This window comes from Octodon degus, unplaced genomic scaffold (genome assembly GCF_000260255.1).
Source record: "Octodon degus isolate 3935 unplaced genomic scaffold, OctDeg1.0 scaffold00374, whole genome shotgun sequence".
NCBI lineage: Eukaryota > Metazoa > Chordata > Mammalia > Rodentia > Octodontidae > Octodon > Octodon degus.
The window spans coordinates 440,030-453,127 of record NW_004524950.1 but is presented as its reverse complement, the minus strand read 5'-3'; the positions used below and the strand labels follow the sequence as shown (position 1 = coordinate 453,127).

Sequence of the window (13,098 nt, the reverse complement as noted above, 5' to 3'; positions counted from 1 at the left end):
CTGTCTTGAACTGAGGCCAGAAGATTGAGATCAAAGCGTCTCTCAGGACCACACTCTCCCTGCAGCACAGTAGAAGGCCTATTCAGGCATTTCTTCTACATTCAGGAACTTTCTTGGCTTTTGGCAGCAGGATTCCAATCTCTATGTAGCATTTTCCCTGTGTTCTAGTACTCCATTAGTTGTACCAGAGTAGGGGCTGTCTCTTCACCTTGACTTCATTTTACTAAATCACCAGCTATTATTTCCAAATGAGGTCACATTTTGAGGCACTGGCGATGATGAGCGTCCACATATGAATCTTTGACATACAATTCAACCCATAACTCATCTGTCTCTCTCAGGTATGGTTACTGACCACATTTGTTAGAATTACCTGGATGTTTGTATTAGACTCTTCAGACAACTAATTTTCGAAGAAAGGAAGATATTCCCCCACTGGTGTCATCATTGGTGTCCTGTTGCCTCCCATCCCCTCTCCCCCAATGTTTGTCAGTGCCTGGAAACAGCTAAGGGAGAGGTGCTACTTCTACCTAGTGGACCTGGAATGCTACTAAACATACTGCACACTGCTGTGTACAAGCTAATTTGAAGTCTCAAGGAAAGGAGCCTAGAGATCTGCATTTGTCAAGAGTGCTAGCAACTAGCACTTGCACTTATGTTTGAGCAATCAGATACAAAATCTCTTGGTAGAAGGACATTTCTCCCCAAGGTATTAGTCACCTCTCATTTATTAGCCATGCTTGTGGTTTTTTTTTTTTTTTTTTGCAGAACCAGGGATTGAACTGAGGTCCTGCGCATGCCAGGAAGTGCTTATTCTACTGGCCTGATGATACCTTAATAGCCTAAGAGTAGGAACTAGAAGATGGTGTCATAAAAGGTACAAGAGGCTTAGGGAAAAAAGCCTTTAAAACTTCCAGACTCTCACTAAAGTAGATCACTAGAAATTGTTACGTATTTTGATGTATAACAAATTAAGAACTTGAGGTTTCTCTAGAAAAACTGTGTTGTTGTTTTTTTTAAAAAAACAAATGTTTCCCATTGAAGAAAGTTGTAGTGGATGAACTAATGGTCAGCTTGTAACACCCAGCTACACTTTGTGGTTCTGGGTGTGGAAGGCCTACCTGAAGATTGTTGCCCATAGCATAAAAGGAGAACTGGAGGGGAAGGTGGCGTGCTGTTGGTCCTACTGGATAAGCCTGTTGTGCTGGTTTTCCTGATAGGAACTCAGCTGTTCTCATCATTGGAGGAGCTTGGGTCCTTGTCACTGAGGATGGCCGCAGTTCTTTTCAGGAGAGCTCTGTTCCTTTGAGTGTTGCTTCCTGGCTCCAGTGCGGATCCCTCAGGCTGCTGGCACAGATCCTTCACCCTGCTGGTGCAAACTTTTTAGCTTCTGTCACTGACCTTTGGGCCTTTCCAGTGCAGCTCCTTGATACAGAGTTCTATGAGACATTGTGGGCTCTATGGCAGTTGGACTTCAGTTGGACTCATGCAGGACATTGCCGTGGGATCCAGGCTCTCAGTTGGATTCTTTGGGTCTCTACTGTGTGGACAGATCCGTGCATTTGATTCTTTGGGTGAATATTATTAAATAATCCTATGAAGTATGAGTCCTGTGTTAAATCTATTCCCTTGTAAACCCTGACAAGAGTCTCCTATCTTCCTGGTAGGACTTCAGTAAACTTTTTTTTCCCTGTATTTTAGGGAAGGGTCTACAGGGTGCTCAGGGTCTCACTACTAGATCGGACTTGTAGTGATCTGTCTGTTTACAGCCTCTCAAGTGCTGGGATTATAGGCGCACGCCATGGTGCCCAGTCTCAATTGCTGTCTCAGCATGCCCTGGAGGCGGGGCTGGCATGGCAGGCCCGGGGATCGAACCCCTGTCCCCTGTGCCTGCTTGCAGGTGCTTTAATCTGCTGAGCTATTTGACCAGCCTGACTTCAGTAAACTTTTAATATAAATAATGCAAACTGTTCAGCTTAGTTTATTGTATATTATTCATTCTTTTTATTTATTTATTTATTTTTTTTTGCAGAACCAGGGATTGAACTCAGGCCCTTGCGCTTGCCAGGGAAGTGCTTATTCCACTGAGCCATCTCCCCGGCCCTCATTTATTTTTTAAAGACAGTCTCACTATGTATATCATGCTGTCCTTGAACTCACTTTGTAGCCCAGGCTGACCTTGAACTCATGACAATCTGCCAACACACTTGCCTATACTTTATTTATTTCATCCAAGGATTATGAAATTATTCAAATATCCCAGAATACTTTGGTCCTGAATTATCTTTTTTAAAAATTATTTAGTACAGGGTGTTCAGGGTCTCACTACACAGATCAGACTAGTGGTCTTACTGTTTTCAGCCTCCCAAGTGCTGGGATTACAGGAGCGTGCCACCATGCCCAGTCTGTCACAGCACGCCCTGGGGGTGGGCCCAGCAGACACTCTAGAAATAGAACCCGGGTCCCTGCATCTGCCTAAGCAGGTGCTTTAATCCACTAAGCTATCTGGCCAGCACGAGTTCTGAATTATCTTTCCGGGCTATTTCATTATCTAAGGAGATGTAATAATTATCTTTCATCTATTTTCTAAAATCATCACTGCTAAAGGGTTTTGATATCAACTCTAGCTTCCTCTTTGGACAGTGAAGATGCTCTACTAATGTCTTTCTTTTTCAGTAGTTTCATAGAAATTAAAACTCATGTCATTCAGATATTCTTCCTGTGACATCAATAACCTTCAAGCCCTTTGCATCTTTGACATGTGGCTAAAACTGTTATATATTCAGGTCTCTCTCATGTGCAGTGGGTTTCCTGGAGGCCTTTATCCAAAAAAACAAACAGGACCTTTTTAAATCAACCCGTTAGCTGTGGATAAGAAAAGCAAGGAGTAAACAGCTTTCATAATAGCTAAGTCTTAATGTAAATCATCAAAATTAAGTGTGTAGACAAAAGGTGTTATAATGAAATCTTCTTGTAGGCCAAAACGTGATACCTGATAAATGAAAGTTACATGATATAGTGGAACTGGGCTAGCCAGCCAACTATTGCTAGTGAAGTCAAGAGACTGCCCCAAAGAATAAATCAGGACAGAAAGCATTTGGGTTATAACATTAGGTCTCCCTTATCTGTACTTCTGAAAACAACCAGAGTGAAATACAAGGAGATGATGGTGACATTTTGCATGATTGTAGTAAATTTAGAATTCTAATTTCCAGCCAAAGATGAAAAGCTACAAAGTTGTTATCGAAAGGTCTCTTGTTTCTTGGAGTCATACCTCTCTGGGCATCTCCAAAGTCCATGCCTTTGGGGACAAAATTGTAAAAAAAAAAAAAAAAAAAAAAGAAAAAAAAATTTCCCATTATCTCTGATACTTTTTACTAAGGACAAGAATGTAAAAGAAAAATTATTTTGGGAACATTCCCTACAAACAGTTCTTACCGATGTCCTTCTCCACTTCCATCCTCTTCTCAGTATCTTGCTTTTTATGTCCTTTAGGGTCCAGTTAGTACCTTAACACTTCAAAAAAGCAGGTAGTGTAATCGAAAGAATGCTAGACTTGAAAGCTTAGTCCCCAAATCTGGCTGTTATTCCAAAGCAAATGACTTGTGTTCTCCCTGACACTGCTGTCAAATATTTAAAATAGGAACAATAATGCTTACATTACAGAATTATATACTTGGCACATAGTGGGAGATAAGTATGTGTGTATGTATGTCAAACCTCTCCCAGTTATTCCAGCATATGTGACTTTTCTTCCATCTTTCTAAATACTGACATACCACTTCTCAAACTCACTGGATACTTAATACACCACAGGGTACTTCCATAGTTACAAAGAACTGAGTGATGTGAATCTTTGAGCACATAATGTTAATGAGCTGTTGAGTTTAGAAAAAGTATCACTGCTATAGTTTGGATCTAGAAAGTTCTCTAGAGGCCCATGTATGAAAGGCCTGGTCTTCAGCTTGGTGCTATTAGGACATGATAGAGCTTTTACTTTATTTTTATTTTTATTTTTTGGGTATTTGGTACAGGGTCTCACTATGCAGCTCGTACTTGTAGTGACCCTTCTGTTTTCAGCCTGCCCAGAGCTGGGATTACAAGCATGTGCCACCATGACTGGTCTCACCAGCATGGCGTGTGGTGCCGGAGATTGAAACCTTGTCTCCATGCTTGCCTACACAGGAGCTTAGTCTGCTGAGCTATCTCGCCAGCTCAGTGATGGAGCTTTTAAAAGGTATAGCCTAGCTGCGTGAGGTGGTATACACCTGTAATCCAGGTGTTCAGGATGCTGAGGCAGGAGGATCACTGTGAGTTTGAGGCCAGTCTGTGCTATACAGTTCAAGGCCAAATTAAGTACAAAATGAGACTCTGTCTCAAAAGACCCACAAATAAGAAATAGGAAAAAAAAAAAAAAAAAGTAGGCCTGAAGGGAGATCTTGGATTATTAGGGGTATGTCCTCAAACGGGATAGTAAGAAACAAGTTCCTTTTTTTGGGGGGGTGGGGGGGGGCTTCCCTACCATTAGGAAATAAGCTGCTTCTTCTACCACTTGTTCCTTCCAAGATTCTGTGCCCCACCGTAGGTGCCCACAATGAGGACAATTGACTGTGGACTGAAATCTACGGAACTGTGATGCAAAATAAACCTTTTCTCTTTTTAAGTTGTCTCAGGTATTTTGTTATAATGATGGAAAGCTGACTAATACAGTTACTATGTAGCAGTGTGTGTGTGTGTGTGTGTGTGTGTGTGTGTGTGTGTGTGTTACTAGAAACAACCCAGGGGCTTTGTACTAAGTAATGTAATGTCCTTTACATTTTTTAAATTTTTACAATAGAATCTTACTGAGTCTTACCGTTTATATCTAGATGTCTCCCAAGAGCCTCAGGAACTCATATTAGGGTTTTTTCTACTTGACTGAATAATGGAGGCAGTATAGTGGACTTGCCCTTGGGAAGTGGGGCTTGGCTGGAATAGTTGACTTACAGGAGGTGTGATCCCCCGCTGCTGTGGCTGTGCAGAGTGCAGAAATCACAGGCATGTGCCACCATGCCTGACTCAGTTTCTCAGACTTATATGAATGTTTTTCTCTGACAAAATTAATTTCTTAACAAAATGAATTTTAGAAAATCAGGAGAAATGTATAGTCCAAGTGACAGTGAGGAACAAGTTCTTGTCTTGTGTGTCTATGGTAAGGAGTAGCACTTTGCCATAGCAAATCTCATCTTTCATGTTCTTCATGAAGAATCCCTTCAAGGGCTCTTTGAATCCCTTCTGTTCCTTAATATGCCATGACCTTTAGACATTTAATTTGCACTGTGTCTCGGTTACTATTGCTGGACAAAAGCTTGACTCCCAAAATTAAGAAAGGAAAGGTTTATTTAGTTCATAGTTTGTGGAGGTGTCAGTTCATAATTAGCTGGCTCCAAGACAAGGGGGCTTGTGGCAGAGGGGTGAGAGTTCATGGCTGCAGGAAGCAGCAAAATAGCAAGAGCAAAAAGGGAGAAACAACCGCAGGCTCTCCACCCTAGGGCAGGTGTAGCTCACACTCGTAATCTCAGCATTGAATCATGAATTAATCACAAACTCGAGAAGCCAACCACATGGTTGCATGAGGTTTGGGTGGACAACTAGACACACACCTACTGAAGTATCTCTGACCTTAATTGTTCCTCATCCTGCCGTCAGCAATGTGCAACTCATTTTGTCCACATAACTTTCTTTGACCCATCAAGCCTGGACGTGCTCTCTCTCCCATAAACTCACATAGCATCCTAGGACATCTCTATTTTTCATTGCATGAGTCATACAATAATGAAAGTATCTGTGCACTGTTCTTTCTTCCTGCTGTATCCTACTCTTTGGAAAGACAAAAACGATCCTGTTCATCTTCAAATCCCCAGTTCTTACCCTGGTTCCGACATATGAAGACCAATACCCACCTCTACATTGAATGAAATAGGGAATGAATCCTGTAGTACTATTGTTGTCTTACACTCTGAAGTCACAGGTATATTACTTTTGCTTGAATGTTTGTAGTGTTATCAATTTGTTTTAGCTTTCATATTCTGGGTTAATGTATGTTCAAAAATCAGTCAAAATATACATCAGTACTTTTCTGACACTTGTCAGAAAGCTCTCTCAGAGGGGACACGCCTGGCCTTTCATGTACCCCTATTTACTTACATGTGGCAGCCCATATGTCAATATTTATCACTAGCAACAGACACAAGAATTCTTAACAGACTGAGTCATTCCAATTTCCAGAAGATGATGTTTCTATCATTTTTATGTCAGTGGAGAGAGGCATCATTATTCTCGTGTTGCATATAATACAAAAGTTCTCCAACTTTGGAGGGTCCATTTTTCTTAACTCTTCCATTGTATCAAATGCTTCTTTCTTGTCTTAGTGATCCTTTTTTTCTTTTTAAAATGATGTTTCAGCCAGTTCAGGCTGGCCTTGAACTCACTTTGTAGCCCAGTCTGGCCTCAAACTTGTAGTGATGCCCCTGTCTTAGCCTCTTGAGTGCTGGGATTGCAGGCATGTGCTACCACATCCAGTTTAATAATCTTTTAACAACTGCAATGCCCAGTATGGCTCTTGGCATATAACAAATGCTTCAGGAAAAGAACGAATTATGGAACAGTGATTATATCATTTGGGCAGATGGCATTGCCTCATGAGGTTACCATATTTACCCTCTGAACTCCCTCAAGAGATACGTATTACATTTTTATCAGGTGATTCTGAAGGGCAGATTATCTCTGTTCCATTGCCACAGTGTTTCTTCTAGTACATGTTTTCTGAATCAGTTTATTCGTAGTTATCCATAGGAGGCAAATGAATTGGCATGGTGCAATCCCGGCGTGGAAGGGTGATCAGGAAGGATATCGATTGTTTTATATAAGCAAATGTTTATATTTGGAGCTAGTGGAATTAGCTGTTAGGGATAATGAGAAGTCTGACACAACTGGTAAAGAGAACTGTAAACACACCAGCTAGGTTAAGAGATGAAGTGACTCTTCTTGCCAAACAGCATTAACCTGTCTCTAGCAGAAGAAAAGTCGGGCCCAATAGGCCAGTTGCCTGTGCCTTCCATTCATTCTCCTTTTCCCCTGTAGAAAGAAAATATTAAACTGAACATGGTAGTGCATGACAGTCAGCCCAGCTAAGCTGAGATAAGAGAATCATGAGTTCAAGGCTGATCTGGATGATTTAGTGAGACCCTGCCCAAAGGAGAGGGAGGGAGAGGAGGGAAAGGTTGGGGAGAGGAGGGGAGAGAGAGGCAGAAAGACAGAGCGACTGAAGCATTTGGTAAGCACTTAATAGATGTGTCCTTCAGAATAAGTTTTCTTTTTCTCTTGCTGGCTAGAATATAGGTGTATTGGGTCAAATTCATGTTGTTATTTTGTATAAATCAACATTGATGAGAGCAGTGCCATTGGAAGAGTCTAGCTCTCGGGACTTGAGCTGCAATATCTTCTTTGGATTGCCATATTCTAGAACTTTCTCTGTAAAGAAAGGAATAAATCTTTGTCTTGTGCAAGGAAAAAATGGAAATGAGAGCATCTAATTTAGTGACTTTTTTTAAAAAAAAGATTTTTTCTGTGTATTATTCTATTTCTGTTCCATTTATTTTTAATTTTTATTTTTTATGTATTTATTTGATATAGGGTCAACTATGCAGTTCAGTTTTTTTTTTTTAAATGTATTTGGACAGTGTCTACAGGGTCTCCCTATGTAGATCGTACTCATAGTGATTCTCTTGTTTTCAGCCTCCCAAGCACTGGGATTACAGGCGTGCGCCACCATGTCCAGTTTCAGTCACTGTCTCAGTACACCCTGGGGGTGGGACAGGCACAGCACACCAGAGATCATACCCTGGCCACTGAGTTCTGCCTAAGCAGGTGCTTTAGTCCACTGAGCTCTCTGGGCAGCCCCCTCACTATGCAGTTCAGACTCATAGTGATCTCCTGTCTCAGCCTCTCCAGCGCTGGAGTTACAGACATGCACCACCATGCCTGAGAGGTTCTGGAACCGGCTCAGCATGTGGTACTGGGGATCGCACTTGGATTGTTGTGCTTGCCAGGCAGGTGCTTAAAACCACCGAGCTACCCAGCCTCCATTTATTTCATCTTATAACATTTCAACTACGTATGTTCCCTGGACTACACACTGAACATTTAAAACTAACAACCACTAGCAATGTCTATGCTGTAAACTAGTTGATTCTGTTTAGCAAGTACACAGTAAGTTGCTTGTAGGTTAAATATGTGTAAAGTCTCCAACCTCCAATTTTGAATTATACAATTTGGAAGGTTAAATCCTTCCTCAGCTCTCTCTTGTCTGACCAATGATCTGGTGCTGCGTCTTTTTTATTCTCTCAGATGGCATGTTAACTTCCTTGATGGCTAATAGCAAATACTTACCTAGTGTATATTATGGGTATAGCAGTTTGCTAAATTAAATATTTACAGATGAGTTATAGAGTCTTTGATTCTCTTAGAAAGTGATATATGGACACAGGTGGGAAATTTTTTTCCTCTAACTTTCCAATGTGCTGTGTTCACTCTCTCATTCCCGACTTACAGATGGCCTCTCAGAGATATCCTATAGCTTTGTGGTCTTTTTGAATATTAGGATCGCTTTTACTTGGATTAAGACAAGTATGGTGAGGTCTGATCCCAAATTTCAGTTTCACATCTAAATCAGAGTCTCTGTCTGCCAGAGAATGTGTTTAATATTCCCAGTTCAGGACTAAACCAAGACTCAGGGCCCCACAGTGGATGTGCTGGTATGACTTTTCTCTCACTCCTACAGCTCCATTCTCTCCTCTTCATTTGTTTTGTTTTGTATTGTGAGACAAGGTCTTGCTATGTAGCCTAGGTCTGCCTTGAATTTATAGCGGTCCTCCTTCTGCCTGGTCATCCTGAGGGCGGGGATTCCAGGCACGTGCCACCATGCATGACATCTTCCCTTGATTTTTGCCGCTTTCACACTCACTCCTTTCCAGTCTCCATGGCTTTTTGTTTTTCCATCCCAGGAGAAATTAAACGTATCTCACCAAAGGCCTTTGGCTCTCTTGTCCTTGTGGGAGGCTCTAGATTCAATCCCACCATTGCCAACAAAACCAAGCCCAAGGCCTGTTCCTTCCCCAACCATCAACATGTACTACGCCCCCATTTTCATCTCCCTGCTGAAGTGTCACCAGCAGGGCCTTCCTGACCACCCGGTCTCGTGTTGTATGTGTCCACACCCTCCACTTCCTTACTCTAATTCATTTTTTTTCATTTCTTCAGCTAATAAGTTACTCTGGCTTTGGGAAGTGAGTCATCTGTCTCTCCTTCAGGAAGTGCCCCTGAGAGGATAGTAATGCATTTTTTCCCTCTATAGAGGTCAGCAGGAAAAGGCAAGTACCCTACCGCTCTGAATTTCTGTTCCTGTGGACTTTCTTCGATCACCTTTTGTCTAGTCATATAGAAGATGGAAGTAATTGTTTCAAAGATACTCAGCCAATCTGGCTTTTTTTCTTGTTGTTTTAAAACTAAGTCTGGCATGGATGTGTCAAGTACTTCTGTTTAGGATGTGTGGGTAATTGTTTCTTACTGTTCTTGGCTTTGGGACTTCAGGTAAAATTTGCAAAGAGCAAGTAAAACTTTGCTCAGCATACTGTTAAATAACCTCCTTGCAATCTAGCATATTTCAGTTGTTAGAGAGAATACTTGAATTTGAATCATATGATATGAGCCTAGGGCTCCATGAGTTCTGGGAACACTATTTTTATGCTCATCTTTTCTTTTCATTTTTTTATGTATTTGGCGCAGGGTCTCACTATGCAGCTCAGACTTGTACGATCCTCATGTCTCAGCCTCCCCAGCACGGGGATTACAGGTGTGTGCCACCACTCCTGGTCTCAGGGTAGACAATTTTTAAGAAATAGGGATCTAAATATTTTTCCCAGCTCAAAAGCAATATAAAATTGGTTTTGCAGGGACTATTGTAGAAATTTATTGTTGCTGGCCATCCAGCATTCATTCGCTTCTCCTCCCTAGCCTGGCACCTTATAGCTACAATGCGAATAGATATGTGACCAAAACCAGTCTGATTAGAACGAATCCTTGGACACTGATCAAACAAGAAAATACAGGAAAGATATCTGCCCGGTGCCGCAGGGGCCATTGCGTGGAGCAGCACAAAGCTGACACAGAGGAAAGGGACTGAGATAGAGAGAGGCCACCATGCAGGGACATTGCCTCTGGACACAGCCGGGACTGGAAGTCATGACTGCGATCAATACCTAGACCTTGACTTACATGAATCTATTAGATTTCTCAACTCCTAAGGCAGGCAAATTGGCCTTCTGCCACTTGCGACCCAATAGTGCCGGCTGTTGCTGTGTCACTTCTCAGTTTAAATTGGTGCAAGTGCACTGTCATCAAAGCTGATCTGTTCCTGGCATATTTTTTTTCGGATGGAATTTTCTTTCTGCGAATGCTTCTAATTGAAAGGACTGAATGTCCCTGGGATTCTTCTGTTCTCTGGGCACAGCATAAGAAATAATCTTAAGAATTATTTTGACAAAGTGAGCAGTATTGTGTTTGGATGCATGAGTAAGTCAATTTTCTGTTGCTCTGAGTACCATAGTCCAAGTAATTTATAAGGGGTAAACATGTATTTGGCTCATGGTCTTCAAGGCAGAAAAGTCTCAAGATTTCTGCCACATCTGGGAAGGTCCTACTTGCTGCGGAACTCTTCAGGGTCATGAAGTGGTACAGGGCATTTCCTAGCAAGACAGAGTGTCCTAGTTCAGGCTTCTCTGTTTTGCAAAGCCACAGCCTCATTGGATCAGGGTCCTCGTGTCTCCCAAAGATCTCAACTCTAAATACTGTATTCAGATTAAGTTTTCTCCCTCTCATGTCTCACACTAGGGATTGAATGTCAGCCTGAGTTTTGGTAAGGATGTCTGGACCATAACAGTGATTGTTTTTGTGATTCTGAATTGAATGGTTCATGTATGGATGAAGAAATGTTCTTTTTTTGTGTGTGATTTAGGGAAGAGTCTACAGGGTATTCAGGGTCTCACTACTAGATCAGACTCCTAATGATCCACCTGTTTACAGCCTTCCAAGAGCTGGGATTATAGGCGTGCGCCACTAGGCCCAGTCTCAATTGCCTCTCAGTGCGCCCCAGGGGTGGGGCTGGCACGGCAGGCTGGGGGATTGAACCCCTGGCCTCTGTGCCTGCTTGCAGGTGCTTTAATCCACTAAGCTATTTGGCTGGCCCTTTGAAGAAATGTTCTTGATCATTTGCTATAATCTTCAATACTAGGTTATCTCTCTGTGGTTTCTCCCCACTCCTGTGAGTAACTTGGCCTGTGGGCTCCACTCGCTCATCCTCTTGCATGGCACACGCTGGCTGGGCAGACCCCTTCCGACCACCCTCACCACACAGACCAGGAAGCCTGTCCTCCCTCCGCCCCAGGTGCAGAAAGTTAAGTCTGAAAAGGGGGGACGAGGAGAACATGGACATGAAGAAGAGGATCCACCTGGAGCTGAGGAACCGGCCCCCAGGAGCTGTTCGAGAACTTGTCTTGGACAATTGCAAATCAAATGATGGAAAAATTGAGGGCTTAACAGCTGAATTTGCAAGCTTAGAGTTCCTCAGTTTAATAAATGTATGCTCACTTTCAGTTTCAAATCTCCCCACATTACCTAAATTGAAAAAGCTTGAGCTCAGTGACAATAAAAATCTTTAGAGGTCTGGACATGTTAGCAGAAAAACTTCCAAATCTCACACATTTAAACTTAAGTGGAAATAAACTGAAAGATATCAGCACCTTGGAACCTTTGAAAAAATTGGATTGTCTGAAAAGCCTGGATCTGTTTAATTGTGAGCCACCAACCTGAATGACTATGGACAGTCTTTAAGCTCTTGTCCCAACTAAGCTACCTGGACGGCTATGATAGAGAGGACCGGGAAGCACTGGATTCAGATGCAGAGGTGGATGGAGGAGATGAAGAGGAAGAGGATGAGGAAGGAGAAGATGAAGAGGACGAGAAAGATGAGGATGGTGAGTGTTATGGTTTGTGTCTATTTGTCCCCTCAAAGCCTCATGCTGTCTTGGGGCGGGGACTTCTAGAGTTTTAGATTAACTCATGATCCACTGGGATTATGGGTCCTAGTCCTGCTAGGATTATGGGTGTGTGTACTTCCCTCAGCATGGGGCAGAGAGGCTGAATGTGATTATAAAGAGAGACAGAGAGACAGACTCTGTTGCCATCATTGCTCCTCCCTTAGCTCTTCTTGCTGTTTGCTGCTGCCATGAACTGCTGCTGTCTGACCTGTGCCAGTCAGTCTGCCTTGGAGCCAGCCAAGTATGGACTGCAACCTCCAGTAACTGAGCTGAATCAACCTTCCTTCCTTCACTTTGAGTGTCAGGTATTTGTCCCAGCAATGAGAGAAAAGTAACTGCGACAGCGAGGAGGACTTTGAAGAAGAGGATGAGGATAAGGATGCGGATGTGGACAGGGACGAAGATGAAGATGAAGATGAAGTGTGTGAGGACGAAGATTTGGACATGATGGAGAAACTGATGAAGAGGAGGAGGAAGAAGAGGAGGAAGAAAGCAGAAAAGGTGAAAAGAGGAATAGAGAAACAGACGAGGAAGGAGAAGATGATTAAGATCCCAGATAACCTGCAAAAACAGAACTGTTCAGTATTGGTTGGACAGCTCATGGATTTGGTAGCTGTTTAAAAAAAAACAGTAGCTGTAGTACAAACCCCAGGACAGCCCCGCCCCCCCCGCCCCACACCAAAGAGCCAAAGAATAGTTCCTGTGACATTCCACCTTCTTCCATTTAGCCCCTCTTCATAATCCACCACCAAGCTTGGCTACTTTGCCTCAGCAAAATTGTGAGTAAGCATTGTTAGGTTTTTGTTTAAGACTTGCTGTTGCATGGTTGCTGTGATTGGTGAGTCAACCATCTATGGCTACCAGTTACACTGAGTTTGTAGCAGCATTTTTACTTTCTGTACAACAAAAAAGCTTAACATTTTGAAAAAAGAGATACTAGGTTAATTTTTTTTAATTTTAATTT

At 42.4% G+C, this 13,098-nt stretch overlaps 1 pseudogene; it reads left to right on the top strand.

Moving 5' to 3' along the window:
• The first annotated feature begins 11,506 nt into the window (after window positions 1–11,506).
• On the top strand, window positions 11,507–12,682 carry LOC101561809 (annotated as a pseudogene).
• The last annotated feature ends 416 nt before the right edge of the window (window positions 12,683–13,098 follow it).